Below are 27,459 nucleotides of genomic sequence, written 5' to 3' on the forward strand. Positions count from 1 at the left end.
GAGAGTCCGTTGGACTGCCGGGAGATCCAACTAGTTAATCCTAAAAAAGTCAATCCTGAATATTCATTGGAAGGACTTGTGCTAAAGCTGAAGCTTCAATGCTTTGGCCACTTGATGCAAAGAACTGACTCATTGGAAAAGACCCTGATGCTGGGAAAGATTGAAGGCAGGAGGAGAAGGGGGCCACAGAGGATGAGATGGTTGGATGGCATCATCAACTCGATGGACATGAGCCTGAGCAAGCTCCGGGAGTTGGTGATGGACTTGGAAGCCTGACGTGCTGTAGTCCTTGGGGTCGCAAAGATTCGGACATGACTAAGCGACTGAACTGAACTGTACTGACCAGTGTCCTTTGTTTACGATCAGAGGCAGCACAGCAGAGGGATTAATGGCCCAGATCTTTCTGACGGGTAGCTATGAAAGCCAAAGGAGACAACATTTACAGATAAAGAACAATACAGCCTGGCACAGATACATGCTGTTAGCTATGTTGCTGTTGTTCAGTCGCTCAGTCGTGTCTGACTCTTTGTGAGCCCATGGACTGTGGCCTCCCAGTCTCCTCTGTCCATGGGATTTCCCAGGTGAGAATACTGGAGGGGGTTGTCATCTCCTTCTCCAGGGGATCTTCCTGACCCAGGAATCCAATCTATGTCTCCTGCATTGCATGTTGATTCTTTAGCACTGAGCCACCAGAGAAGTCCCATGTTAGGTATAGTCATACATGTTGAAGATAAATTACATGAAGAAAAGCTTGCATAAAATAGTTTTTAACATCATTTTCCCCTTTCATTGTGCTTGTGAGGCATACTCAGAATTTTTTCCTGAGAGTTTTAGAACTGCCCATTTCATTACATCTCAAGTTAGAAAAAGAAATATAAACGGGAAAGGCAAATAGATTCTAGTTATGTCTTGGAGAAAAGATGGATTTATGGCATATTTAAGCAGACAAGAGTGATTATACACCCATGGAGCAGCTGTACTTCCATGGGCAAGTTCTACGCAGAGATGCGAGTTAGCCAATATTATTATAACTATTTTAAAGGCAAGGGATTTGAGAAAGAACGAAGCTAGGTAATCTAAGTACATACCTCAGAAGTTTTTCAAAGCTGAGATTTGAAAATGGACATCCTTGCTCTGGAATTCATGTTCTAACTATTACATTTTTAACTTAACCCTGTGGCAGCATCTCAATAACTGGTTTTAACTCTTCAGGTTGGCAGTGAAAAACTCATCGGTGCTGAGGAAATAATGCCCTAAAGCCTCTGAAATTTTGAATTTTTCTTTTGATTTTCTCTCCTTTTATATCTGTCTTGTCCCTTAATAACAGTAATTCTCTGCAGCTGGTCATGAAATTTCAAGCCTAGACTTTAAAATGCATATTTGATTCTGACACACAGGTTTTACAGCAAAATTTTGTAATGGAGTCGTTGGAATTTAGATTATAAACTGCTGTTTGTCACATTTAATTGTTATTTCGGTTGTTTCCAGACTGTGTGGGTGTGAGGGTGAAGCTGTGGTTTTCTTGGATGTTCTGAGCATTTCCTAAAACTATAGAAAAATGTGGCAAGCAAAAGCTATTTTGGGAGGTGCTGAAATGATTTCAATGGGAAGGTGTCCCAGGCCTCATATATTAAAGAAATGCCTGAAATTTCATTCAATCACTTGACTGCCATTCCTCACAGTTAATGTGAGCTGAAATAAGAAGCCACATAGCACACATATTTTTTGGTATGTAAGTGAACATTCAAATGGCTCTAAGTTGATAGGTGGGAATGCAGATGTGGACTTGTGCTCTTTTTAGCTCCCCTGATTTCTCAATGAGAACAAAGATTGACTTGGCAGAAAGGTCAGGGAGTCACAGTGTTGCATTTTACTTGTCCACACACTTTCCTTTGGTGAATGGACCCCTGCATAATGGCTCGTGTTCCATTCTCTTTTCTGATGATTCCTAATGGTTTACCTCCATTCTTCATTTATTCACTGAGTTCACATATCCAGTGCCTGATCTGTGTCTCCACGTGGAGGCCTTGTAAACATCTCTGACTTTGCTTCTGCAAAGCAGAGCAATTGATTTATGCCCACATTCCCAAAGACATCTCCTTTCCCAGTCTCTGCATTCAGCAAATGATGTCACCATCAACTGAATCTTTTAGGCTAGAAACACAGGACATATCCTTCATGTGTCCCTTTCTTAAAGGAACATCTCTCCCTTTTAAACAAAGTTTTTATTTTAAATTGGAGTACAGTTTATTAGCAATGGGTATGATTCAGGTGTACAGCAAATACACGCATCTATTTTTTTCCAAATTCTTCTCTCATTTAGGTATAGTGAGTAGACATCCCTGTGCTCTAAGTTAGGTCCTTGTTGGTTTGTTATTTTTCTTTAGTCGCTGAGTTGTGTCTGATTCTTTTGCAACACAATCGACTGCAGCCCACCAGGTTCCTCTGTCCTTGGGATTCTCCAGGCAAGAATACTGGAGTGGGCGGCCATTTCCTTTCCTTCTCCAGGGGATCTTCCAGACTCAGGGACTAAACCCCCATCTCCTGCATTGGTAGGTGGATTGTTTACCACTGAGCCACCTGGGAAGCCCCCTTGTTGACTATCCAGTTTAAATATAGCACTGTGTTCAAGTCAATAATTAACAGATAATAATCTAATAGTGATACCACCTCCATAATATAGCAGAAATCCATTCATGTCTTGCTATTTCTACCACTACAACCTTCTTCCAAATCATCACCATGCAGTTGGATTCTCATCTAGGTTTTTGCATCAAAACCCAACAAAGCCTCTTTACTTCTGCTTCATACTTGATAGTTGTCCACACAACACCTAAGATGTCATAGTTTCTGGAGTTATCAAGGGATAATAAATAAAAGGCTATGATAGCTGACCTACGTACTATTTTACACATAAGAGTAACATCACTTATTAGAGCAGAATTCCCAAAGGGACAAGGGGAATTCTTCTGGAATGATGCTTCTCCAGCATACAAAGCACAATGAACCTAGTTATTTAGGTGCAAGATTAAAAAAAAAAAAAACTCAGAAAAAAGGAGAAAGCCTATTTGAGTGTTCATCCCATGTCATGGGTTTCTCTGGTGGCTCAGCAGTAAAGAACCTGTCTGCCCATGCGGGAGACATGGGCTCAATCTGTGGGCAGGGAAGATACTCTGGAGAAGGAAATGGCAACCCATTCCAGGATTCTTGCCTCAAGGACCTCATGCAGTGAAGAGCCTGGTGGGTTACAGTCCGTAGGTTTGCAAAAGAGTTGGACATGACTTAGCAACTAAAACAGCTAACAATCCCAGGTGACACCTTAACAACAGGGTGGTGGCTACGTAAAGGTTTCATGTCATCAGTATCAGCAAGGCTCACCCATTCTGCGCAGTCTCACTTCACAGTGGGAAAGCAAATGAATAAGAAACTAGAACTGGAACCATTACTCTCTGGAGGGCCGTGGGTCACACTTGAGAATCTTTGTTTCATAAGTTGCTAAAATGTCACACCATTCTGATTATCTGCTCTGTGCTGAGGTAGGAAATGCTTTGTCAGAGATCAAGGGTGAAATGGAGCTCTCTGGTCCACAGAAACACGAGAGATGATGGCATTTGATTTTTCTTTTCTTTTTTTTTTTTATAGATGAGAAAAATGATTACATATGGAACCTACCAGGTGTGATATTAAATCTTTATGCAACACTTTTCTTTGAACTCTTGTCATCTGCATGGAAAATTGATACCAACATTCTTTGCAGATTTTTGAGGCTCTCTGCGAGTGCATGGGTTTCCCTGGTGGCTCAGTGGTAAAGAATCTGCCTGCAATGCAGGAGACACAGGAGACGTAGGTTTGATCCCTGGGAAGATCACTTGGAGGAGGAAATGACAACCCACTCCTATATTCTTGCCTAGAAAATCCCCTGGGCTGGCTACAGTCCATGGGGTCATAAGAGCTGGACATGACTGAGTACACACACTCACTGCCACTTCCTGCAAGTGCAGAGTAGAAACAGGGAAAGATCTTGGCTGGTGGAAAGATGGCAGTCAGCTTGAGGCTTTCCATACTCTGCTCTTCCTATCTCCATGTGAAAGGGTAGCATTAAAGGTTAGGTGTAATCAGAGTTTATAAACCAGGATGAGGCCAGATAGGCTGTGAGGAAATGCAGATTCTTTTGGTGATTGAAGCATATTCTCCAAATAAATATTCCTGCACGTGAGAATTCAGAAAGGTAATGATGGCTGTGGTATTCAGCATAGGGATTTTAGATTCTGGGTTTTACTTGGAGCCATGACTGAGGGGTGTTTATTTTATTTTATATTTATTTTTCTCTACCCTGGTGGCGCTAGTGGTAAAGAATCCACCTGTCAATGCAGGAGACATTAGAGACATGGGTCAGGAAGATCCCCTGGAGAAAAGCATGACAGCCCACTCCAGTGTTCTTGCCTGGAGAATCCCATGGGCAGAGGAGCCTGGCGGGCTACAATCCATAGGGTCGCAAGGAGTAGAACACGACTGAAGTGACTTAGCATGCACACATGACTGAGGTGTGTGTGTTTCTCTTTATAAAAGTTGGAATACATCTTCTAAGTATTTATGTTATGATGTGGAGATTTTGAACAGAGGTACAGGACTAACCACTGTCATAAACATTCAGTTTTCAATGTCATTGCATCTGAATCAGAGACACACCTGAATGATCACTACTCTCTCTGTAAACAGCAAAACGGAAGAAAGAAAAGGTGGCAGGGAGCAGAGTGAGTAAAATTATAGGAAAAGAGGAAAAATGGACTTCATTGCCGCATGTCAAAAAAAAACATTGGTTAAGTTACAGTATTTAATCACTCCAGGTCTGTATTTCAAAAAAAGCATTTATATGCTGTGATTAGTTAAGTGTGCTGAGCCATTCTTCATCAAATCAGAAATGAAGGTATACAAAGGGTAGGCTGACGTCGTGTTATATAGGATAACAGTTGTTTTTTTTTTAATCAAAGAATAGCAGGCTGTGTTCTATTATCTAGAATGCCCAAGTTCTCTCCATTCATTGCCTTTTCAAAGTAGAATGACAAAATTCAAATTTCAGATGCAGTCAGAGAACGAAAAAAGAGTGAAGATGACTCAGCCTGGAGAATATATGACTGGTGGAGTATTACTATAGAACAAGCCTCACTGTTCAATCTGTCAACACAAATAACCAGAACAAGCAGGACGGGCCGGGTGGAGAAGAGGAATCTGAATGAATATTGGGTTCTCAGTCTTTTGACTGGTTATTAAAAAAGTGGAAAAGGATAACATTGTGAAGAAGAAAGATAATGCTTCTATGTTTCCATTCATAGGACTGATTTAATTCTCTTCCATAAAGCGAAACAGGAGATTGCAGGAATAAATGACTGCCTTTGGAAATCATCTGGTCAGGATGTTAGAGGATAAATATAAATTACACTGTACCTGGTCAAACCCTTAATGGGGAACTGACTCATTATCAGTAAGCAATCCCTTACCTCATATGCAATCTACCTATTCATGAAAGTTTTTTTTTTTTTTTTTTAAAGATTTGAGTTTTCTAAACATTAAGCCTATGAGAACAGAACAGCAGGAGGATTCTGGAACAAAATAACACAGCTTACATTTTTGTGTGTTTCAAAGAATATAGCCACCATATAAGCAATTGTAATTGGGAGTTGCTTGCTATTGATGATAAACGATCAGGTTAGAAAGATCTGATATAGTATAAAGTTTGAGGATATTTTATTGTAGTATACGTGTATGTTTAAAAACAATCCTTAAAACATTTTTATATTTAAGTGCCTGATACATTGACTAGCTACTGAGTACAAGGTATATAGACATAGATCCATCAATTTTATAATTAAAGCAACATGATCCGTGAATGAATTCTGTCATACATTTTCAGGAATATAATGAATTTGAAGGGCAGAATTTGGATCTGTTTTTATTGTAATACATCAACTGTTTCTTTATAGATCCAGTTACTTTCAAAGTGGTTTGAAGTGACAAGGATAACAAACACTGTCTTTGTAGGTTACAGGCTCACTAGTGGATGGCTGCATGCATTATTGACTTGCCACCAACAGGGTGCCTAAGAACGTACACATTGAGATTGTCCTGTGCTAGTTTTTTAGCTTGTCTGTATTCAAATCAATAGCATGTCCTTTCTAGCTCATGGGGAAGCCCTGGTGCCAAGAACAAGAGCTGCATTTACGAAATGGAAGCTTTTCACATGACACACGATTTTGGGGGGACCTACTTGGGCAGTGACTTTTTGTTCAGAATCTTCCTAGTGTGAATTTGGGGTTCCGCCACCATCACATTCTGGTAACACCTGCTGAAGTAAACTTCTTTGTCACTCGTTCTTGTGGCTTTCTTCCTTTTGCCGAACTAGCCAAAACCCCTTTCTGGATGTGTTCACTCTTCTTGGGTGTTCTTCCAAATTTTCCTCTGCACTTCCAAGTATTATATAAGTATTTCTTTCCAAACAAATGAAGACATGATACACCATTGAATTTTTATTTTAACAGTACATCTAGAGATGGTTTATCCTGTATAAAACTAACATTTTATTGCATGAATCTATAAATGTAGCATAATCTATTTAATTTGTCCCATATTTGTAGGTCTTTAGTAGTTTTATTGGGACACACAATGATGATCCTTTTCATATATTTTACAAATGTGCAAGATATTTTACAAATGCATCCGAGAAAAAGGATTGCAGAGTTACAGGGTTGGTGCATTGATTTTATTGTCAAATTACATTGCATGGGGATTATAAAAATGTATAATCATGTCAGTATACATGTTCATACTGCACAATTGCACTCATCTCACATGCTAGCAAAGTAATGCTCAAAATTCTCCAAGCCAGGCTTCAACAGTATGTGAACCGTGAACTTCCAGATGTTCAAGCTGATTTTAGAAAAGGCAGAGGAACCAGAGATCAAATTGCCAACATCCGCTAGATCATTGAAAAAGCAAGAGAGTTTCAGAAAAACATCTATTTCTGCTTCATTGACTATGCCAAAGCCTTTGACTGTGTGAATCACAATAAACTGTGGAAAATTCTTAAAGAGATGGGAATATAAGCCCACCTGACCTGCCTCTTGAGAAATCTGTATGCAGAATGAAAAAGTTGGCTTAAAGCTCAACATTCAGAAAACTAAGATCATGGCATCTGGTCCCATCATTTCATGGCAGATAGATGGAGAAACAGTGGAAACAATGTCAGACTTTATTTTTCTGGGCTCAAAAATCACTGCAGATGTGACTGCAGCCATGAAATAATGAATGCTTACTCCTTGGGAGAAAAGTTATGACCAATCTAGGAAGGTGAGACATTACTTTGCCAACAAAGGTCCATCTAGTTGAGGCTATGGTTTTTCTAGTAGTTAAGTATGGATATGAGAGTTTAACTATAAAGAAAGCTGACTGCCAAAGAATTGATGCTTTTGAACTGTGGTGTTGGAGAAGACTCTTGAGAGTCCCTTGGACTGCAAGGAGATCCAACCAGTCCATCCTAAAGGAAATCAGTCATGAATGTTCATTAGAAGGACAAATATAACATCACTGAAGCTGAAACTCCAGTACTTTGGCCACCTGATGTGAAGAACTGACTCATTGGAAAAGACCCTGATGCTGGGAAAGATTGAAGGTGAGATGAAAAGGGGATGACAGAGGACAAGATGGTTGGATGGCATCACCGACTCAATGGACATGAGTTTGGGTAAACTCTGGGAGTTGGTGATGGACAGGGAGGCCTGGAGTGCTGCAGTCCATGGGGTCGCAAAGAGTTGGACACGACTGAGTGACTAAACTGAACTAAACTGATACATGTTTAAGGACTCTGTTTTTTTTTTAACTGCACACTGCCTTTTTTTTTCTTGGTGGTGTTTTTCTTTATCCTTTTGATTTACCAAAATACTTAAACATTAAGAAAAAATTTCCTTCTGTCTGCGATATAAATTGAAAATATTTTCCCAAGCTAATATTAGTCCTTTACTTTGTAAACTTTTGTGTAATGAATCTTAAAATGTATATGTTTTAAAATTTATTTATTTTACTTGGTGTCTTTTGTGTTTTTCTTTAATTAGAGTTGACAGGCCCACTCCACTTTTTAAACCAATCTATTGCTTATACTTTTGTTTTGCACTTTTTTTTGGCAGTTGTTTCAATTGATACATCTTATTTTAATGAAATATGTGAAGTAACTTTACAAATTATTTATTGTTTTTCCTTCAACTGACTACCTAATTTTCCACTTTTTGAAAAATGAATCTTTCCCATTGATTTGAAATGTCACATTTATTATATTCTGAATATTTGCCTCACCATTAATGCTCAAACCCTCCCGCTTTTGGACGATGCTACCTTTTGCTTCCGTGATCTTAGACTTTTTGACTCTCCTCCAACACAAGGAAAACCTCAGGCCTCTATACATAAATCTTTGCTTATCTACCCTGTTTTGGACAAAATACCTTTCATTCTTTCCTCATCAACCTAGGGAAAAACAAGTTTGATTAATTGCTTTATCTAACTCTTCTGTCACAGATGGCGTAGATAGAGCCATAGACACAAGTGGAATAATTGTACTTAAAAACATGTGCTTCTCATAAAAACGATATCTTGTAAATCACTGGTGTTAAAATTGGCTGTAAAGTAAGATGGTTTAAATTGTATGATGTTTAATCAAATATAACTGTGTGAGCCCTCTTCCTGATGCAGCCAAACCCATAATATTTAGCCCATGAATAACTGTTTAAAACTCAGGGATCTGTGGAGAAGATTCTGTGGAGTTTGCAAACAGAACTGAGTGTCTAGTTGTCACTTCCACATCAATTAGAGTGACTTTGGATGCAACTGTTTTATTCAATGGAGTTTTTCTAAGATGTTATTTGAAAGAAATTTCCAGTGGTAAAAAGCTTTAAAGATACTGAAGTATTTGATGAAGACAACAATTTGCATACATCCTTAAACTATTTAAATGAAAACTCAGACTTGCTTTTAATCAAGAAGCCATTTGTAATCATTCTATGGTTCATTATATGATATTTCCCCCACAATCTCATAAAATCCTCTCTAAACCGTCTTTATTGGGCTGTGTTCTTCAGAGAATCAGAATCAATAGGATGTAAAATCATAGGGAATTGGTTCATGCAATTGTGGAGGCTGAGAATTTCTTCGACTTGGAGTTGACAAGTTAGAGGCCCAGGAGAACAGATATGGAGTTCCAGTCTGAAGGCTGGCAGGCTCAAGACACAGGAAAAGCCAATGTTTCCATTCCAGTCCAAAGACAGGAAAAAACTGATGTCCCAGTTTGAAGGTGGTCAGGCAGGAAAACTTCCCTCTTATTTGGGAGAGCTGTTGTTGTTCATTTGCTAAGTCATGTCCAAACCTTTAAGACCCCATGGACAGCAGCTGAAGGTTCCTCTTCACTTTCTGCCATTAAAGTGGTATCATCTGCATATCTGAAGTTGTTGATATTTCTCTTGGAGGTCTTGATTCCAGCTTGTGATTCATCCAGCCCAGCATTTCACATGATGTACTCTGCACGTAAGTTAAATAAGCAAGGTGACAATATACAGCCTTGATGTACTCCTGTCCCAATTTTGAACCAGTCCTTTTTTCCATGTCCAGTTCTAACTGTTGCTTCTTGACCTGCATACTGGTTTCCCAAGAGCCAGGTATGGTTGTCTGGTATTCCCATCTTTTTATGAATTTTCCAGTTTGTTGTGATTCACAGTCAAAGGTTTTAGTGGAGTCAGTGAAGCAGAAGTAGATGTTTTTCTGGAATTCCCTTGTTTTCTTTCTATGATTCAGTGGAGGTTGGAAATTCATTCTCTGGTTCCTCTGCCTTTTCTAAATCCAGCTTGTACATGGGGAAGTTCTAAGTTCATGTATTTCTGAAGCCTAGCTTGAAGGATTTTGAGCATTATTTCTCTAGAATGTGAAATGAGTGCAATTGCTTGGTAGTTTGAACATTCTTTGGCATTTGGGAGATAGTCAGTCTTTATTCTAGTTTGGCCTTTGACTGATTGGGTGAGGCTCACCCATATGAAGGATAGCAGTCTGCTTTACTTACTTCTGTAAGCTTAAATGTTAATCTCATCCAAAACACCCTCACAGAAACACCTAGAATAATATTTGATAAGAAACCTGAGCACCGATGGCCCAGTCAAGTTCATACATAAAAGCAACCATCATAATCCCTATCAGTGAACTTATTATATTTTGCATCTAGAACATGGAGACCTCCATAAAGACAGACAAAATGTTTGGGCCTATATGTTTTTATTAGCAAGCACTGCCCTGATCTTTAATAAACATCAGATTTCTGAATAAATTAAGCAGTCAACTACCATTGATAAACCTATACTTGTTGAATTAAGGATAACAAAAATTTTGCCAAGAATTTGAATTTCCTTTAAATCTAAAATTTGAATAAATTCTTCTCATTAGAGATATACTAAGTCCATATTTTAAATTAATTGAACTTTTTTTTAAAGAATAAACTATTTAGCTGACTACCGTATTAAAGCTGATCTTTGCATCATTAAAATAATTAGTTATTCAACTGTGACTCAAGTGAGAAAGTCTCTTGACTTATCTGTAAAATTTCTCTGAGAAATGAAAACCATACACACACATACATATATGTATGTATACATATATTCATATTTATAAAATGAAAAGTTGTTTCAGTGATTTTAGTTAATATATGCTGCTCTTTTAGTAACTTCCATAATTAATTTTGTGCGGGTCTTCTTGTTTCTATTTTTATTCCCTGACAGGCTCCATAGGATAAAGTGGTATGCAGTTAAAGAGGATACCTCTTTTTAAGTGTCTGGTTGGCAAATCCTTGGATCTCAGAAGGATAATTGTGGAATTATAGGGATTAGATGGTCTGTCTCCTGCTCAGTGTTTCCTCATTCATCCAGTTCCTTCTGTGCTGTGAGACTTAGGATCAGTGATGTTATGAATGTTGAGAATGAAAAGCTTGAAGGTAATGTCTATGTACAAACAATCTACATTTTTCACCCTTAAACAGTGAGAAGCAACGCAAAGCTGATTAACAGGGATCCCTTAAATGGTGTAAATGTGTGCAACCTTGTCTTCATTGGGGGATTTTTCTTAGATTTAACACTGGGCTGCCTCCTTCTCTATAAACTTTTGTTGTTATGTTGGGAAATTATGTTGGTCTTAAATTTTCTTCTGTGAATCGTAAAACTGTCCTTGGAGATTTGATTCATAGGCAAATTCTCCTTAGAATAACATTACTTGAATTTGAACCATTTGTAAAACCGTGGCTCTTTGGGACTGCTGGCTTCTGACCTCTGAATCCTCATAAATACCCTAAGGCCACAAGTGTACCTAAACATCACTTCCATAGGCCATTCAGTGCCTCCCTTAATCCATCAATTGGTCATATTGCTTACACAATGTATGCTTCTTGTATCCTGGGTATAGGCTTCTTGAGTTGGAGTCTTCCTACTTAGTTATTTCAGTCTGCAGTTGCTCCTAATCTGAGTTCCCAATAAATGTGCTCAGACATCATGTCTTATGGGAGGCTCCTGTTTGTGTTCAGCTTCCTTATGTTTAAGTACCCACATAGTCACATAACAGATGTCCCTTTTGTTTTTCATTTTTTTCCTAAGAAGAGGAAAGTACCAAAACAATTAGATGGTGACTCAAGTTGTAATGCTGGGGTTAAATAAATTTATACTGGAGTTACTGAAAGAAGAGGCTTTTAATCAACAAGCAATGTAAGAGAAAATTATCAAGTCAAAGGAAACACATTAAACCAGAGCTCTAATAATATTGATTTTAAAGGAAGAATAGGGAAAAATGAGAACATGCTGTAGAAAAACACGATCATGTATGTTGATTCTGAATTCTATATTAATTAAATTATTTTGGTACACCTTGTTCACTGGGCTTTTCTCAAAATACTAGAAGAAAAATCTGTTTATTAGGCAAACTAAGATTATTAAACTTGCAGAAGTAAGAAGAAAACCATACTGATAGTCTTAGGAGAGACTAGACAGAAAGAAATTAGAGAAGTGTATTTATTGAAGTTTGAGAAAGTGAGATAGGTGATTTTAAGGTGGATATTTCAAGGTATAGAACTGGTTGGGATTGGGCAAAGTTTATAATATTTGGTTTTGAAGGCACATCAAAGAGGTGAGAATCTTGAAGTGGTTGGATGAGCAAATTTAGTCTTCATAAGTAAGCCGTTTAGTTACTTTCTAGTCTTATCTGCCAAGAGCAGGTAATTCCTGGAGCAAAAAGATAAGCTATTTTATGCTTGAACTCAGTATAGAAAAGTATGACTTATTGTTTAGCAAGGGAGAGGAATTATGCTGGTTTAAGTTCTTGGTCTTTAGCTGACCTAAGATAGAATCCTATATATTTTTAAGAAAAAATAATTTTCTTAGCTATCTACTAGTATATATCCAAACAGATATTTGTAGATATGTTGTAGTCAATATTTACTCCTGTTTTGGGAAGAATCATGAAAGGGTCTTGCTATCTCATTGAGTCTGGCTTTCTCAGTAGTTTCTGACCATTGACAGTGGTGCCAGGTTTATTTTGAAAGACTTTCTTGGTAAAAAAATTAAAAAAAATTAATTTCTCTTTAGTTTGAATTACATAAAATGATTCAAAAATATCAAATTATTTGAATGATTTTATGGCCCATCTTTGATGAAAGGTGGAACAATACATCCACGTCTATCCAAAGGTCAAATTCAGACTTATTTTAATGGCCAAATTCAGACTTAAATTGAAGCAAGTAGGGAAAACCACTAGACCATTCAGGTACGACCTAGATCAAATTCCTTATGACTATACAGGGGAAGTGAGAAATAGATTTAAGGGACTAGGTCTGATAGAGTGCCTGATGAACTATGGATGGAGGTTCATGACATTGTATAGGAGACAGGGAGCAAGACCATCCCCAAGAAAAAGAAATGCAGAAAAGCAAAATGGCTCTCTGAGGAGGCCTTACAAATAGCTGTGAAAAGAAGAGAAGTGAAAAAGAACAGGAAAGCTATAAGCATCTGAATGCAGAGGTCCAAAGAATAGAAAGAAGAGATTAGAAAGCCTTCCTCAGTGATCAGTGCAAAGAAATAGAGGAAGACAATAAAATGGGAAAGACTAAAGATCTCTTCAAGAAAATTAGAGACACCAAGGGAATATTTCATGCAAAGTTGGGCTCCATAAAGGATAGAAATGGTAGAGACTTAACAGAAGGAGAAGATATTAAGAAAGGTGTCAAGAATACACAGAAGAACTCTCCAAAAAAGATCTTCAAGACACAGATAATAATGATGGTGTGTTCACTCACCTAGAGCCAGACATCCTAGAATGTGAAGTCAAGTGGGCCTTAGGAAGCATCACTATGAACAAAGCTAGTGGAAGTGACAGAATCCCAGCTGAGCTCTTTCTAATCCTAAAACATGCTGCCGTGAAAGTGCTGCACTTGATATGCCAGTACATTTGGAAAACTCAGCAGTGGCCACAGGACTGGAAAAGGTCAGTTTTCATTCCAATCCCAAAGAAAGGCAATGCCAAAGAATGCTCAGACTACTGCTCAATTGCTCTCATCTCACATGCTAGCAAAGTAATGCTCAAGATTCTCCAAGCCAGGCTTCAACAATACGTAAACCGAGAACTTCCTGATGTTCAAGCTGGTTTTAAAAAACGCAGAGGAACCAGAGATCAAATTGCCAACATCCATTGGATCCTTGAAAAACGAAGAGAGTTCCAGAAAAACATCTATTTCTGTTTTATTGACTATGCCAAAGCCTTTGACTGTGTGGATAACAATAAACTGGAAATATCTTCAAGAGATGGGAATACCAGACCACCTGACCTGCCTCTTGAAAAACCTGTATGCAGATCAGGAAGCAACAGTTAGAACTGGACATGAAACAACAGACTGGTTCTAAATAGGAAAAGGAGTACATCAAGGCTGTATATTGTCACCCTGCTTATTTAACTTCTATGCAGAGTACATCATGAGAAATGCTGGGCTGGAAGAAGCACAAGCTGGAATCAAGATGGCCAGGAGAAATATCAATAACCTCAGATATGCAGAAGACATCACCCTTATGGCAGAAAGTGTAGAAGAACTAAAGAGCCTCTTGATGAAAGTGAAAGAGGAGAGTGAAAAAGTTGGCTTAAAGCTCAACATTCAGAAAACGAAGATCATGGCATCCAGTCCCATCACTTCCTGACAAACTGATGGGGAAACAGTTAAAACAGTGGCAGACTTTATTTTTTGGGCTGCAGAATCACTGCAGATCGTGACTGCAGCTCTGAAATTACAAAACGCTTACTTCTTGGAAGGAAAGTTATGACCAACCTAGACAGCATATTAAAAAGCAGAGACATTACTTTGCCAGCAAAGGTCCATATAGTCAAGGCTGTGGTTTTTCCAGTAGTCATATTTGGATGTGAGAGTTGGACTATAAAGGAAGCTGAGCAGCAAAGAATTGTGCCTTTGAATTGTGGTGTTGGAGAAGATTCTCGAGAGTGCCTTGGACTACAAGGAGATCCAACCAGTCCATCCTAAAGGAAATCAGTCCTGAATGTTCATTGGAAGGACTGATGTTGAAGCTGAAACTCCAATACTTTGGCCACCCAATGCAAAGAGCTGACTCATTGGAAAAGACCCTGATGCTGGGAAAGATTGTAGGTGAGAGGAGAAGGGGATGACAGAGGATGAAATGGCTGGATGGCATCACTGACTCAATGGACATGAGTTTGAATAAACTCCAGGAGTTGGTAATGGATAGGGAGGCCTGGCGTGCTGTAGTCCATGGGTTCTCAATGAGTGGGACACGACTGAGCTACTGAACTGAACTGACCCAATGGACAGATTGTTAACTCGTGAAGATCCTCTGTTATGCCTTAGTTAAAAAAAATCCTTAAAATCTCAAGAAAAAAACAAAAAGACTCAAGAAATGTCCACATCTTTATTTTTGCTCAAGACTTAACTTAGGGAACAATTTTCTTGTTTATATTTCCCTGAGGAGTTAGTACCATGAATGCATGCTAAGTTGCTTCAGTTGTGTCCAACTCTTTGTGACCCCAAGGACTGTAGCCCGCCAGGCTCTTCTGTCCATGGAACTCCTCGGGCAAGAATGAACAGAGGAACCTCTAGGGGATCTTCCCACCTCAGGGACTGAACCCACATCTCTTCCATTTCCTGATTTCTCAGGCAGTTTCTTTACCAATAGGGTGGGCTACCTGGGAAGCCCAACCAATGCCATATTTCTCATAATATCCTAATTTCTGCCATATATAGAGACCTTTGAATATGGCAGAAAATGTTCACATGCCAAAGCTCAATGTGATGCAAAAATCTCTCTGTGGTAGATGGGAATGATTTGTAAAGAGTGAAGCGCTGAAGCATTCAAGGTCATCACTCTGGAAGATGTTCGTGCTGAGAGTAGAAATCAGCCCTCTGCCAATTCGTTACTGCTCCTTCAACCGCTTCAGATAGAGGGCTGTGACTGCAGACCTGGGTGTAATGAGGACACAATCTTTCTCTCTTTAAAAAGATAATTATCTTTATACCTGAGATGCCTTCCTAGACAGTGTGGATCAGTCTGGATAGGAACAAAAAAATTAAATCTCTCACTAGTCCCCTGAACTCTTCGCAGTTAAGTCTCTGTGGGATAAGTGGGTGAAAAAGAGATTTAGCCTGAGGCCTTACCTTGCTATGCATTTAAATGTGGCTCTTCTCCAGGAGAGAGTTCTTACTTCAGAGCATTTCAAATATCTGAAGTGAAGAATTAGTTTAATTTTTTTTTAATTTTAATATATCACTGCTGTATACTTTTATCAAATCCAAAGAAAACTTAGTCGAATAAGAGGAAAAGAACATTAAAACCACAAAACTACATTAAGAAAACAGAGAATTAACCAAGGTACTCTAAAATTTTCAAAATATTTACTCCCACTTTCTGCATTTATCTCATTACAAACCTAACAGAGAGTGCATCACTAATCTGGGCTACACCGTGAAAAAAAACGTGCTTGAAGTCACAGCATATGTAGACCATAAGTGCTGATGGAGCTGAGGAGTGAGAAAGAGATCTTTACACATTTATAATTTGATTCAGGAGAAGAAACACACTGCTTTGTTGAACTGTGACTATGAGCTGGCAAATCTCCTTACGCAGACATTCTCCTCCTTCTTGCATTTAATCCCTATCTTTTAAGAGAGTAGTGCCCAACTTCCAGGATCCAATGGCTGATGATCTGAGGTGGAGCTGACTAATAATAGTAGAAATAAAGTGCACAATAAATGTAATGAGCTTCAATCACCCTGAAACCACCCCCCACCACCCCATCTGTGGAAAAATTGTCTTCCACAAAACCACTCCCTGATGCCAAAAAGTTGGGGACTGCTATCTTAGGGCACTTATATTTTCTGTTTTGAATTTGTATTATTTTATGCTTCATGTCTTTCAGTTTCTAAAATATAAGCTCTTAAAAAAAAGGAGAGAGAGATCTGTGTCTAACTTGCATGAATTTGCTCCCTGAAGCCTAGCATCTTGCTGATAGGAGATCAATAAATATATTTCAACTCAATAATGTATCCATCCACATAAATATAACAAAGGAATACAAAACAAATTATTGTCTAAATCATGTTACTGATAATCAAGTTCAACCAGTCTATTCTGAAATTTTAAAAGGCTCAAAATCTACTAGAGATAAAATAATCAGTTGCTATTCTGGTTATTATGGGATGAATTATGCCCTCCTAAAAGAATCATTGAACTCATAGCCTATACCCATGAATGTGACCTTATATGGAAGAAGGGTCTCTGCAGATGTAATTAGTTAGGTGAGGTCATGAAGGTTGGTCCTAATGTAACATGTCTGGTACTCTCATAGGAAGAGAAAATAAAAACACACACAGAAGGCACATGACCATAATAAGACAGAGGCAGAGATTGGAATCATGCAGCCACCAACCAAAAATCACTTTGTAAAAGGCAAAGAAAGGTAGTTCAGAGGGTAAAGTCATATCTAAATCTTTGGGACACCATGGACTAAACAATCCATGGAAATCTCCAGGACACAATACTGGAGTGGGTGGCCCTTCCCTTCGCCAGGGGATCTTCCCAACGCAGGGATTGAACCCAGGTCTCCCACATTGCAGGCAGACTCTTTACCAGCTGAGCCACAGGGGAAGCCCAAGAATACTGGAATGGGTGGCCTATCCCTTCTCCAGCGGATCTTCCTGACCCAGGAATTGAACTGGAGTCTCCTACGTTGTAGGTGGATTCTTTACCAACTGAGCTATGAGGGAAGCCCAGAGGGTAAAGAACCTGCCTACAATGCAGGAGAACCAGGGTTCAATTCCTGGGTCAGGAAGACTCTTGGAGAAGGAAAAGGCAACCAACTCCAGTATTCTTGCCTGGGAAATACCATGGATAGAGGAGACTAGTGGGCTACAGTCCATAGGGTTGCAAAGAGTTAGATATGACCTAGAGACTAAAACATAAATAGGAAGGAAGGATCGTTTGCAGAGGGTTTCAAGGGACCGTGGCCTGGCCAATATTTTGATTTTGGATTTCTGGCCTTTGGAGAGAATAAATGTCCATTGCTTTATGCCACCCAGTTTGTGGTACTTTGTCACAGTCAGCCAGTTCAGTCATTCAGTCTCATCCAGCTCTTTGTGACCCCATGAACTGCAGCACACCAGGCTTCCCTGTCCATCACCAATTCCAGAGCCTACCCAAACTCATGTCCATTGAGTCAGAGATCCCGTCCAACCATCTCATCCTCTGTCATCCCCTTTTCCTCCTGCCCTCAATCTTTCCCAGCATCAGGGTCTTCTCAAAAGAGTCAGCTCTTTGCATCAGGTGGCCAAAATATTGGAGTTTCAGCTTCAACATCAGTCCTTCCAATGAGCACCCAGGACTGATCTCCTTTAGGATGGACTGGTTGGGTCTCCTTGCAGTCCAAGGGACTCTCAAGAGTCTTCTCCAACACCACAGTTCAAAACCATCAATTCGTCAGTGCTCAGCTTTCTTTATGGTCCAAGTCTCACATCCACACATGACTACTTCCATGACTAGATGGACCTTTGTTGGCAGAGTAATGTCTCTGCTTTTTAATATGCTGTCTAGATTGGTCATAACTTTCCTTCCAAGGAGTAAGCATCTGTTAATTTCATGGCTGCAGTCACTATCTGCAGTGATTTTGGAGTCCAAAATAAAGTCTGTCACTCTTTCTGTTGTTTCCCCATATACTTGCTATAAAGTGATGGGACCATTTGCCATAAAGTGATGGGACCAGATGCCATGATCTTAGTTTTCTGCATGTTGAGCTTTAAGCCAACTTTTTCAGTTTCCTCTTTCACTTTCACCAAGAGGCTCTTTAGTTCTTCTTCACTTTCTGCCATAAGGGTGCTGTCATCTGCATATCTGAGGTTATTGATATTTCTCCTGGCGATCTTGATTCCAGCTTGTGGTTCATCTGACCCAGTGTTTCTCATGATGTACTCTGCAAAGAAGTTAAATAAGCAGGGTAACAATATACAGCCTCGACATACTCGTTTTTGTACTTGGAACCAGTCTGTTGTTCCATGTCCAGTTCTAACTGTTGCTTCCTGACCTGCATACAGATTTCTCAAGAGGCAGGTCAGGTGGTCTGGTATTCCAATCTCTTTCAGAATTTCCCACAGTTTATTCTGATCCATGCAGTCAGAGGCTTTGGCATAGTCAAAAAGCAGACATAGATGTTTTTCTGGAACTCTCTTGCTTTTTCGATGATCCAATGGATGTTGGCGATTTGATCTCTGATTCCTCTGCCTTTTCTAAAACCAGCTTGAACATCTGGAAGTTCATGGTTCATGGTTCATGTACTGCTGAAGCCTGGCTTGGAGAATCTTGAGCATTACTTTACTAGCGTGTGAGATGAGAGCAATTATGCGGTAGTTTGTTCATTCTTTGGCATTGCCTTAGTTTGGGATTGGAATGAAAACTGACCTTTTCCAGTCCTGTGGCCACTGCTGAGTTTTCCAAATGTGCTAGCATATTGAGTGCAACACTTTCACAGTGTCATCTTTTATGATTTGAAAGAAGTCAGCTGGCATTCCACCACCTCCACTAGCTTTGTTTGTAGTGATGCTTTGTAGGCCCACTTGTCACAGCAGTTTGGGAAATCAATATGTCAGAGAAACCTGAAACAATTGGAATGATCAGTTGCATGTGCAGCTTCCTCGAAATCTGGACAATAGGAAACTTCAGGAATGCAGTGTTGGTGTGGGGCTCTTGGACAGGAGCTTCCAGATTCTGTGCTTGCAGAGAAGGAGACAGGTACAGCCTTTGTACTGGAGGAGGGCATGGCAACCTACTCTAGCATTCTTGCCTGGAGAATCCCCAAGGGTATAGGAGCTTGGTGGGCTATAGTCCATGGAGTTGCCAAGAGTCAGACATGACTGCGTGAATTAGCACAACCTAGGCAGCAAGTATCTGATTTTTAAAATTTAACAAACTCGCTTAGATCCAGAGAAGAAAATACCAGGTAAACAAGTGGCTTGGCACCCAGTGCCTGGTACAATAGAGTTATGTATCTGAAAGCACAGAGGGGAGGCAAGATGTCCACTGTTAACCCTGTAAATGTGCCAAGGTGGCTGGTGCTGTTTGAATTGTTTTTCCACGCTGAACATCACTAATTATTTCCTGGAAGAATGGTACACACTTGTAAAGAACCACCTAACTGTCAGCCCTTTAACTGTAACTTCCTTGAATTACTGATTTGTTGCTCATGGTATTCTAAAGAAAAAAGAAAATCTTGTTATTTTATAAAATTTGAGGGAAAATGTTTATCAAAACAACACGTAAAGTCTGCATTCTAAGGGCACATAGTAACTTGAAATTTAAAGACATATAGATCAATCCTGTATTGATTCAGTTTGAAAGCTTGTTAGCTGTGTATTAGCAGTAATGCATTAAGTGTAGGACAATGCATTTTAAATGTGTAGAATCAAGTATATGAAATCATTAATGTATGTCCATTAACTATAATATAATAGTTATGAGGCTTATGGGATCAAATACAGAATGCTGACATTATATGAGCATTACTTCTTAATTCCAGATTTATTTAACAATGACTTGTTACAGGAAAGGATCTTCAGTTCCTAATAAAAACTGGAAAAAAAATGGAGAAAATCTCAAGTGGAAACAAGAACATGTGGAGGTGGATGAGCATGTTTAAAATAAAGTAATAAAACAAAAGCAATCTATTAAAACACCAAGTGCCCTTAAAAGTGAAAAGAAGGTCTTAAAATTGAACACAAGGGCATAACTTTTCGATGCTATTATACCTGTAAGAGAAAAAGCACTTATCTGCAATATTTTTAAAGGTCAAGGGTATATTCAGAAATAGGTCAGTGAGGACTGGGGTGGTAAGTGCTATGCACACCTTGGAGAAGGTGTCTCCCACCAGATTTCTTTCCCTGCCCTCTTTGATGACCCCTAAGGAACCCCGCCCAGCGGCAGGAACCAGAGATGTGAGCACTGAAGGTGCCATCAGCATTTGCAGTGACGCTTTCTCTGTAGACATATAAGGTAGAAACTTAGAAGACTGCAATTCTACGAAAGTAGTTCTAGTGTGCAAAAGTCAGGTGGATCAGGTAACCAACTGAACTGCTAACCAGGAGCACTGTTCTGGAATAAAACTAGAAAAGTCAGACATAAGCTTTCAAGCATGTGATTTTTCATCTCTCATTGGAAACATTGGGATTAGAAAAAATGGTAACTCCAGCATAATCTGAAAATAGGAGAAAAGAGGTAACTCAACAAAGCAAATTAAACATGAGAGAGTCTAACCTAGCTCATATGTGTCATGGAGAACGCAATGGCAGCCCACTCCAGTGTTCTTGCCTGGAGAATCCCAGGGACGGGGGAGCCTGGTAGGCTGCCGTCTATGGGGTCGCACAGAGTCGGACACAACTGAAGCGACTTAGCAGCAGCAGCAGCAGCAGCAGACGTGTCATGTGGGAAGCAATCCTCTGAAGTGTCCTCTATATACTGTTATAAATTCACTTAACTTTTGAAATACCTTCCATCACTTTAGAAATGAAGAAACGAGTTGGTGATGGACAGGGAGGCCTGGCATGCTGCGATTCATGGGGTAGAAAAGAGTCGGACACGACTGAGCGACTGAATTGAACTGAACTGAATGCACAGAGGGGTTACCTCACTTCCCCAAGGTCTCACAGTGGGTAAGAGGTGGAGATTAGGTGTAAATCTAGGCAGCCTGTCTGAAGATTCGTGGCCACTCCTTTTCACTGCATAATATTGACATCCTAATTCTTGCATCATTTAAACTGGTAGCCTTTCTGAAACTATAGTATGTTTTTGCAAAGTGCTTCAATTTGCTACTCATAAAGAGTTTTTTAAGATCCATTTGCAATTTTGCTAAATTAAACATGCAAAGCTAGAAATACGTGTCTTTCATGATATGAAGAAAATTTGAGAAGTAAGTAAGCTTATTAATTGAGATGATAATAAGGTCCTTTGTCCCTTTACATTTATGAAGCTTTTCTTTTTTCCATTTTCTGTTTCAAATCAGAACAGGATACCTCTGGCTAACAACACTGTGCTCAGTGCAATGATGCTGATTTCCAGGACTCACACACCAACTTCAAAATCGACTCCATAATTGGGACTGCAAAAATGTTCTATAGTAAGACCATGATGGAATAAGTGAGGTTTCCTAGTGTAACGATGCTTATGTTCAAAAGGGAATCTAAAGAGAGGTGATATACAAATTGACTTACTTATAGAACAGAAACAGACTCACAGACTTAGAGAACAGACTTACGGTTGTTTGGGGGGGAGGATGGGTGGAAGAAAGGGAGAGTTTGGAACGGATGTGTACATACTGCAATATTTAAAATGGGTAACAAACAAGGCCCTATTGTAGAGCACAGGGAACTCTGCTCAATGTCATGTGGCAGCCTGGGTGGGAGGGGAGTTTGGGGGAGAATGGATACATGTATATGTACGGCTCAGTCCATTTGCTATTCCACCTGAAGCTGTCACAACATTATTAATTGTCTGTACTCCAATATAAAGAAAAAGTTTAAAAAAGCAGGTTGGGATTAAGCTTGTCCCACTATTAGATTCATTATTTAGAGTGCAGATTAAATGCTCTTTTTTTTATCACTAGCCTGTATTTATTTATTAAAGCCAAAGGTAAATCCTAGGAATGCAGAAATATTGCTTTTGGAGGTAGTTGTGATTACTAAGGCACTCCAGCTGAATTTCATTGATAAAACAGGCAGATGTGAGTGAAAGAGTGAGATCCAAGGCAGAAAACATATGTCTTTTGCATTTTTCTATTCCAAGAACCTTGCATATTGACTCCTTCTAAGTTGCTTAGTAAATATTGTACAGATGTGGGAGATTTTGATGATGGTTCAAAGTCACAGTGGAATATGCAGATTATGTTAAATTTCAACCTAATGGCAAAGTTAACTAATCCTTACTGGCTTTAACATGATGACATAACTTTGAGATTTTAAATTAGCTCTATTGGCTGAAGTTAAACAGCTCCATTCACTGAAGATCACATATATTTGTCAATATTTTCTACTGAAAACCAACTAAGATTGTTATTGATTTTGGGTTAGTCGTTTAGCCTAGTCATTCTAGGTTTCCTGGACAGAACCAGGAAATATTTTAAACAAATATGTATAATATTTTTCCATTGATATTTCTAATGTAGTTAAAATCATAGAATTTATACTTAATGTGAGTTTGATTTTGATTTTCTCCTACTGAAAATCTCAACTACAGAATTATTTGCTCTATTATCTATTTATCTTTCTGTATACCATCTCACAATGGCAAGATAGAATATCAATAATAAAAGAGCTTTAGATTTCTTTGCATTCATTATGGTTCTTGGGACTGATCTCACCAGATATATAGAGTTGAATTACCATTTAGAAAAATAATTTAGTTTGACTTGGCCACCAATGCAAGAAAGAAACTAAATTGTTTTATTATGCTTTTGGCACCTAGGAATTATTTAACTGATTTAATTTTAGAAAGAAAGTGGAGTCACTCAGTCGTGTCCGACCCTTTGTGACCCCATGGACTGTAGCCTACCAGACTCCTCTGTCCCTGGGATTTTCCAGGCAATAGTACTGGAGTAGGGTGCCATCCTTCTCTAGGGGATCTTCCTGACCCAGGGATCAAACCCAGGTCTCCCGCATTGTAAACGGACGCTTTACCATCTGAACCACTATAAACACCTTGTATTCAGGATATTTGCCTTTTCATCATCATGAAAATTGCCTTCCTCCCCTTGATGTCTCAAATCACTCCCTCAACACCCTTTTGGTCTTCAGCTGAAGATGCTATTTAAGGTGAGGAGTTCTGGCTATTTTAGAGAGTTTTTCAGTCTTCCTGTCTCTCTTCCAAGTACAAATGTTATTAAACATGTGTTTGATTTTTTTTCCTGTTAATCCATCTCATGTCAATTTCACTCTTAGACCAGCCGTATGAACCTAGAAGTTTCGAGGACAATGTCCTTGGTCATAATGTATGTCAGGCACAGTTTAAGCACCAAGATTACATCAGTGAAGAAAAGTAGGTCTGTCTTCATAGAAATCACATTTTAGTGAGAGAGGCAGAATTTAATTAAATAAGGAAAACTATCAAGGGAGACCAAGCAACAACACACTCTAGAGAAAAAGTGTGTTTATCAGTGACATTGTTTGGAATAGCTGATGCTTGTTGAAAATGAAGAGCAGGAGGCTTTTGTGGGTTTTTTATGTCTTTCGTTCTCTGCAGTTGTGTTCCTTTGATGGGTAGGTCTCATGCAGGACCACCTGTCTCCCAAATTCTCAAACCCGACATGTCATTGGTGTGGTGTGTGTGTGTGTGCTCTGACACTCCATCATGTCTGACCCTTTAAGAGCCCATGAACTATAGCCTGCCGGGATCCTCTGTCCACAGAACTTTGCAGGCAAGACTACTGGAGTGGGTTGCCATTTTCTTTTCCAGGGGATCTTCCTGACCCAGCGATAGGACTCTCCTCCCTTGCATTGGCAGGTGGATTCTTCACCCCTGAGACATCTGGAAAGCCCACCTGATACGTCACTGCTGCTGCTGCTGCTAAGTCGCTTCAGTCATGTCTGATTCTGTGCGACCCCATAGACTGCAGCCCACCAGGCTCCCCTGTCCCTGGGATTCTCCAGGCAAGAAGACTGGAGTGGGTTTCCATTTCCTTCTCCAATGCATGAAAGTGAAAAGTGAGAGTGAAGTCGCTCAGTCATGTCCAACTTTTTGTGACCCCATGGACTGTAGCCCACCAGGCTCCTCAGTCCATGGAATTTTCCAGGCAAGAGTACTGGTAAACATCAAATAGGGATAAGTGCTATGGAGGGAAACAGCCTGGGGAAAGTCTCCCAGAGCAAGGAGTCAGGGGCATGGGGATTTTAACAAGGCTGGTCTTGTATGAGAAAAAAATTAGTACAGGACAAGAGAGGCTTCTGGTGGCCTTTGATGTGTTTCTGCCTTTTGCTGTAACTGCAGTGGACACCTTTCCACAAGCACAGATTCACCTTGGCTAACAGCATCCCACGTTGAGTGCTAGTTATGAGTCCTTCTGCTTCGGTGCATCCTCCATCACAGCAGTGGGGCTTAGCCGATGGGAGATGGGAGCTTCCAGGTGCTGACTCCCCCAGCCCATTCTGGGAGGCTCTCTGAATGCTGCTTGGTTGGGCTGGCAGAAGGGGCCATTGCCCACAGAGGTGATGTTATGTGGGTGTTTCCCCCTTTCTTATGCAAACTTTCCACCCTCTCGCTCTTCTTCCTCTTCTCAGTCTGTCTTTATGGGGAAGGCGGTCCATTAGCCCAGTATCTCCCTGGCAGGGAATATTCCAGGCAGAAGGACAAGCAAGTACAATGAAGCCTTGCTCCCGTGAACCAGGAATCAGGGGGCCAGTGCACTGGGAAGCTGTGTGGACCAGCGCAAGAGGAGACACAGCCCCACGCATCCCTTTCTGAGCAGCCCGAGGTCTCCAAAAACAAGCTCTGAGTAAGAAGCAGCAGAAAACCCTACACAACCTTTAATTGCTAGTCAATCATGTGCCACGGAAAGACACAGTAGCGGAATAATGGCTCAGAGAGAACACGCACCCCTTTACTTAACATCCCCACCCTTGCGTTCTCTCTGCCCACGGAGTGACCTTCACTTTCTTTCCTTTGACAATTTCTGAGTACTCTTTAACTTTCCTGCCTCATCATTTCTTCTCTCCAAATTTTATTCACCATTTTGTCAATTTCTTCTACCAAGATGCTTTTCCAAATTCCCATTGTTATCAGACATATCCAATGATATATACAGAATTTCTTTTCTTCCCACTTCCTAAAGCATGTAACTCTGACACAGAGAGAGAGAGAAAAAGAGAGGGAGGGAGCGAACCTCCTTTACTGAAGTGTTATAAAATAGTAAATGTATGTTACATAATGGAATACTGATAAATTTGTTTTATGGGAGCTTTCAAACAGATACATTTATGTTCAAAGAAAGAACTGGAAAGCTAAATTATCATAACAAGGGTTTCTTCTTTAGAGTCTCTAAAGTATTTTAGAGAATAAACTCACTAAAATTTTATGTGCTTATAAAAATACAGTGTATAGAGTTACTTAGGAATCATTCGTTGCTTCAGAACCTTTTTCAAAGAAATGACACAGCATCTAGCTACATACATATGCACAAAGTCTAATACCCTTAGTCTTTGAGTGGCTGTCTAGCAAATGAGATGGACCCTTTATATGTAGATTTAAACCTCTGAAATAGAAATAAAGGATTGGTCAAGACAGTTAATAAAGGAAATGTTTGATGAATGTGGTATAAATGAATGAAAGAGCGCTCACTCTCAGACCTTGCTATTCAAGTTCAACTAAGCTTGCTCAGCTCTCAGTGAGACTTATCTTGATTATTTTATTATTTTTTTTCCCCAAAGCTACACTGCACTATTTCACCCCATTTTCAGCAGCAAACTCCACCCTATTTCCTGTGCTGCAGGAGGCTGCCCTTGGTGCAGGCGAAGAGCATCCGCATAGAGACTGGCCCTGCATTCAGCAATGCCAGTGTGACTCAAACCAGTCCTTCCTTGTTCTAACCCCAACTTTCTGTTTGCTTGGCAACACCTAACATGCAAACTCTTATATTATGGCAGTGTGTGATCATATCTTATACTCCGCTAGATTGATACATTAGTTAATGTGTTTAATACCAACTATATTTCAAGAAGACGTATTGGTTCCCAATACTCAGAAGCCAAAAAAGAAAAGAAAGAAAGGAGTCAGAGCACTCCTGTATAGACTTACCATTCCCAAGAGGGGCAGGGAGGAAACCCAGAAGTAAGTGAAGGAAAACACAAGATTATTTGCTATAGTGATCAGTGCTAATTGGACAGTAAATCAAGTTATTTGAAGAATTGAAGGTGGTAGGGTGTGCCTGAGGATTGCTAATTTAATAAGATAGTGAGGAAAAGTACATCTGAGGGACAAATGTTGAAGATTCTCAAAATCTTGTGTTCAGAGACTCTTTCCTTTTTCCCTTAGTTTTCTCCATGAAATTTTAGTGGAGATGTGTGTTCATGTTACAACTTCCTGGAGTAAATTTGGAGGAGGAGACCTGGAACCATGAGTGAATATTTGAAGCAAGGGAAGATGGTTAGATGTACATAAAGAATATAATGAAAAAGATAAGGTTTACATAGCCATCTTTAAATAATCCAAGTGTTGATTTAGAGATTGTGGAATTTCTTTAACATGCAATATCAATAGACAAAGGGTAAAAATGATATAAAAATGAGTTCAGTTCAGTATAAGTCAAAATTAGGTATTTAGTGATGGAGCTGACTCAAGTTGTTCAAGCAGAGTTGGTACTGCCCTTCAGAGATAACAGAGGACCATCTTGTTCCAGGGTCAAAGCACAGCCCAGTGCTGGGTGGTGTCTGTGGTTCTTTCCAGAACAAATACTAAGCATATATATTATGCTATGAGTGAATGAATGAACTCCTTGTTAAACACAGGAGCATAATACAGTCTAAAGCTAAAAGCAATTCAAGAAAGCAATTTTAGAGGCAAAATTCTAGACAACTGATTGTTCATAGAGAGGTGGATTCTTCCATTTGCTTGACAAAAACTTGGCAGAAAATTTTTTTTTTCACTCTATTCTTCTTCTGTTTTACATACTTCATTGTATACTAAGAGGTTAATTTGTACACTTAAATGGTATCTCCCTATTTGATTTCTTTAGTTTTAGTCCTAGTAAGCTGCAATGATATCACATTTTGTGATGTATATTAAATCCAGAATAGAAGACCAGTGTAAGCTAACCATTTATCAACTCAGTCTATGCAAGTTAAATTGAACTTTGACTTGT

The sequence above is a fragment of the Budorcas taxicolor genome, chromosome 12 (assembly GCF_023091745.1).
Source record: "Budorcas taxicolor isolate Tak-1 chromosome 12, Takin1.1, whole genome shotgun sequence".
In the NCBI taxonomy this organism is placed as follows: Eukaryota; Metazoa; Chordata; class Mammalia; order Artiodactyla; family Bovidae; genus Budorcas; species Budorcas taxicolor.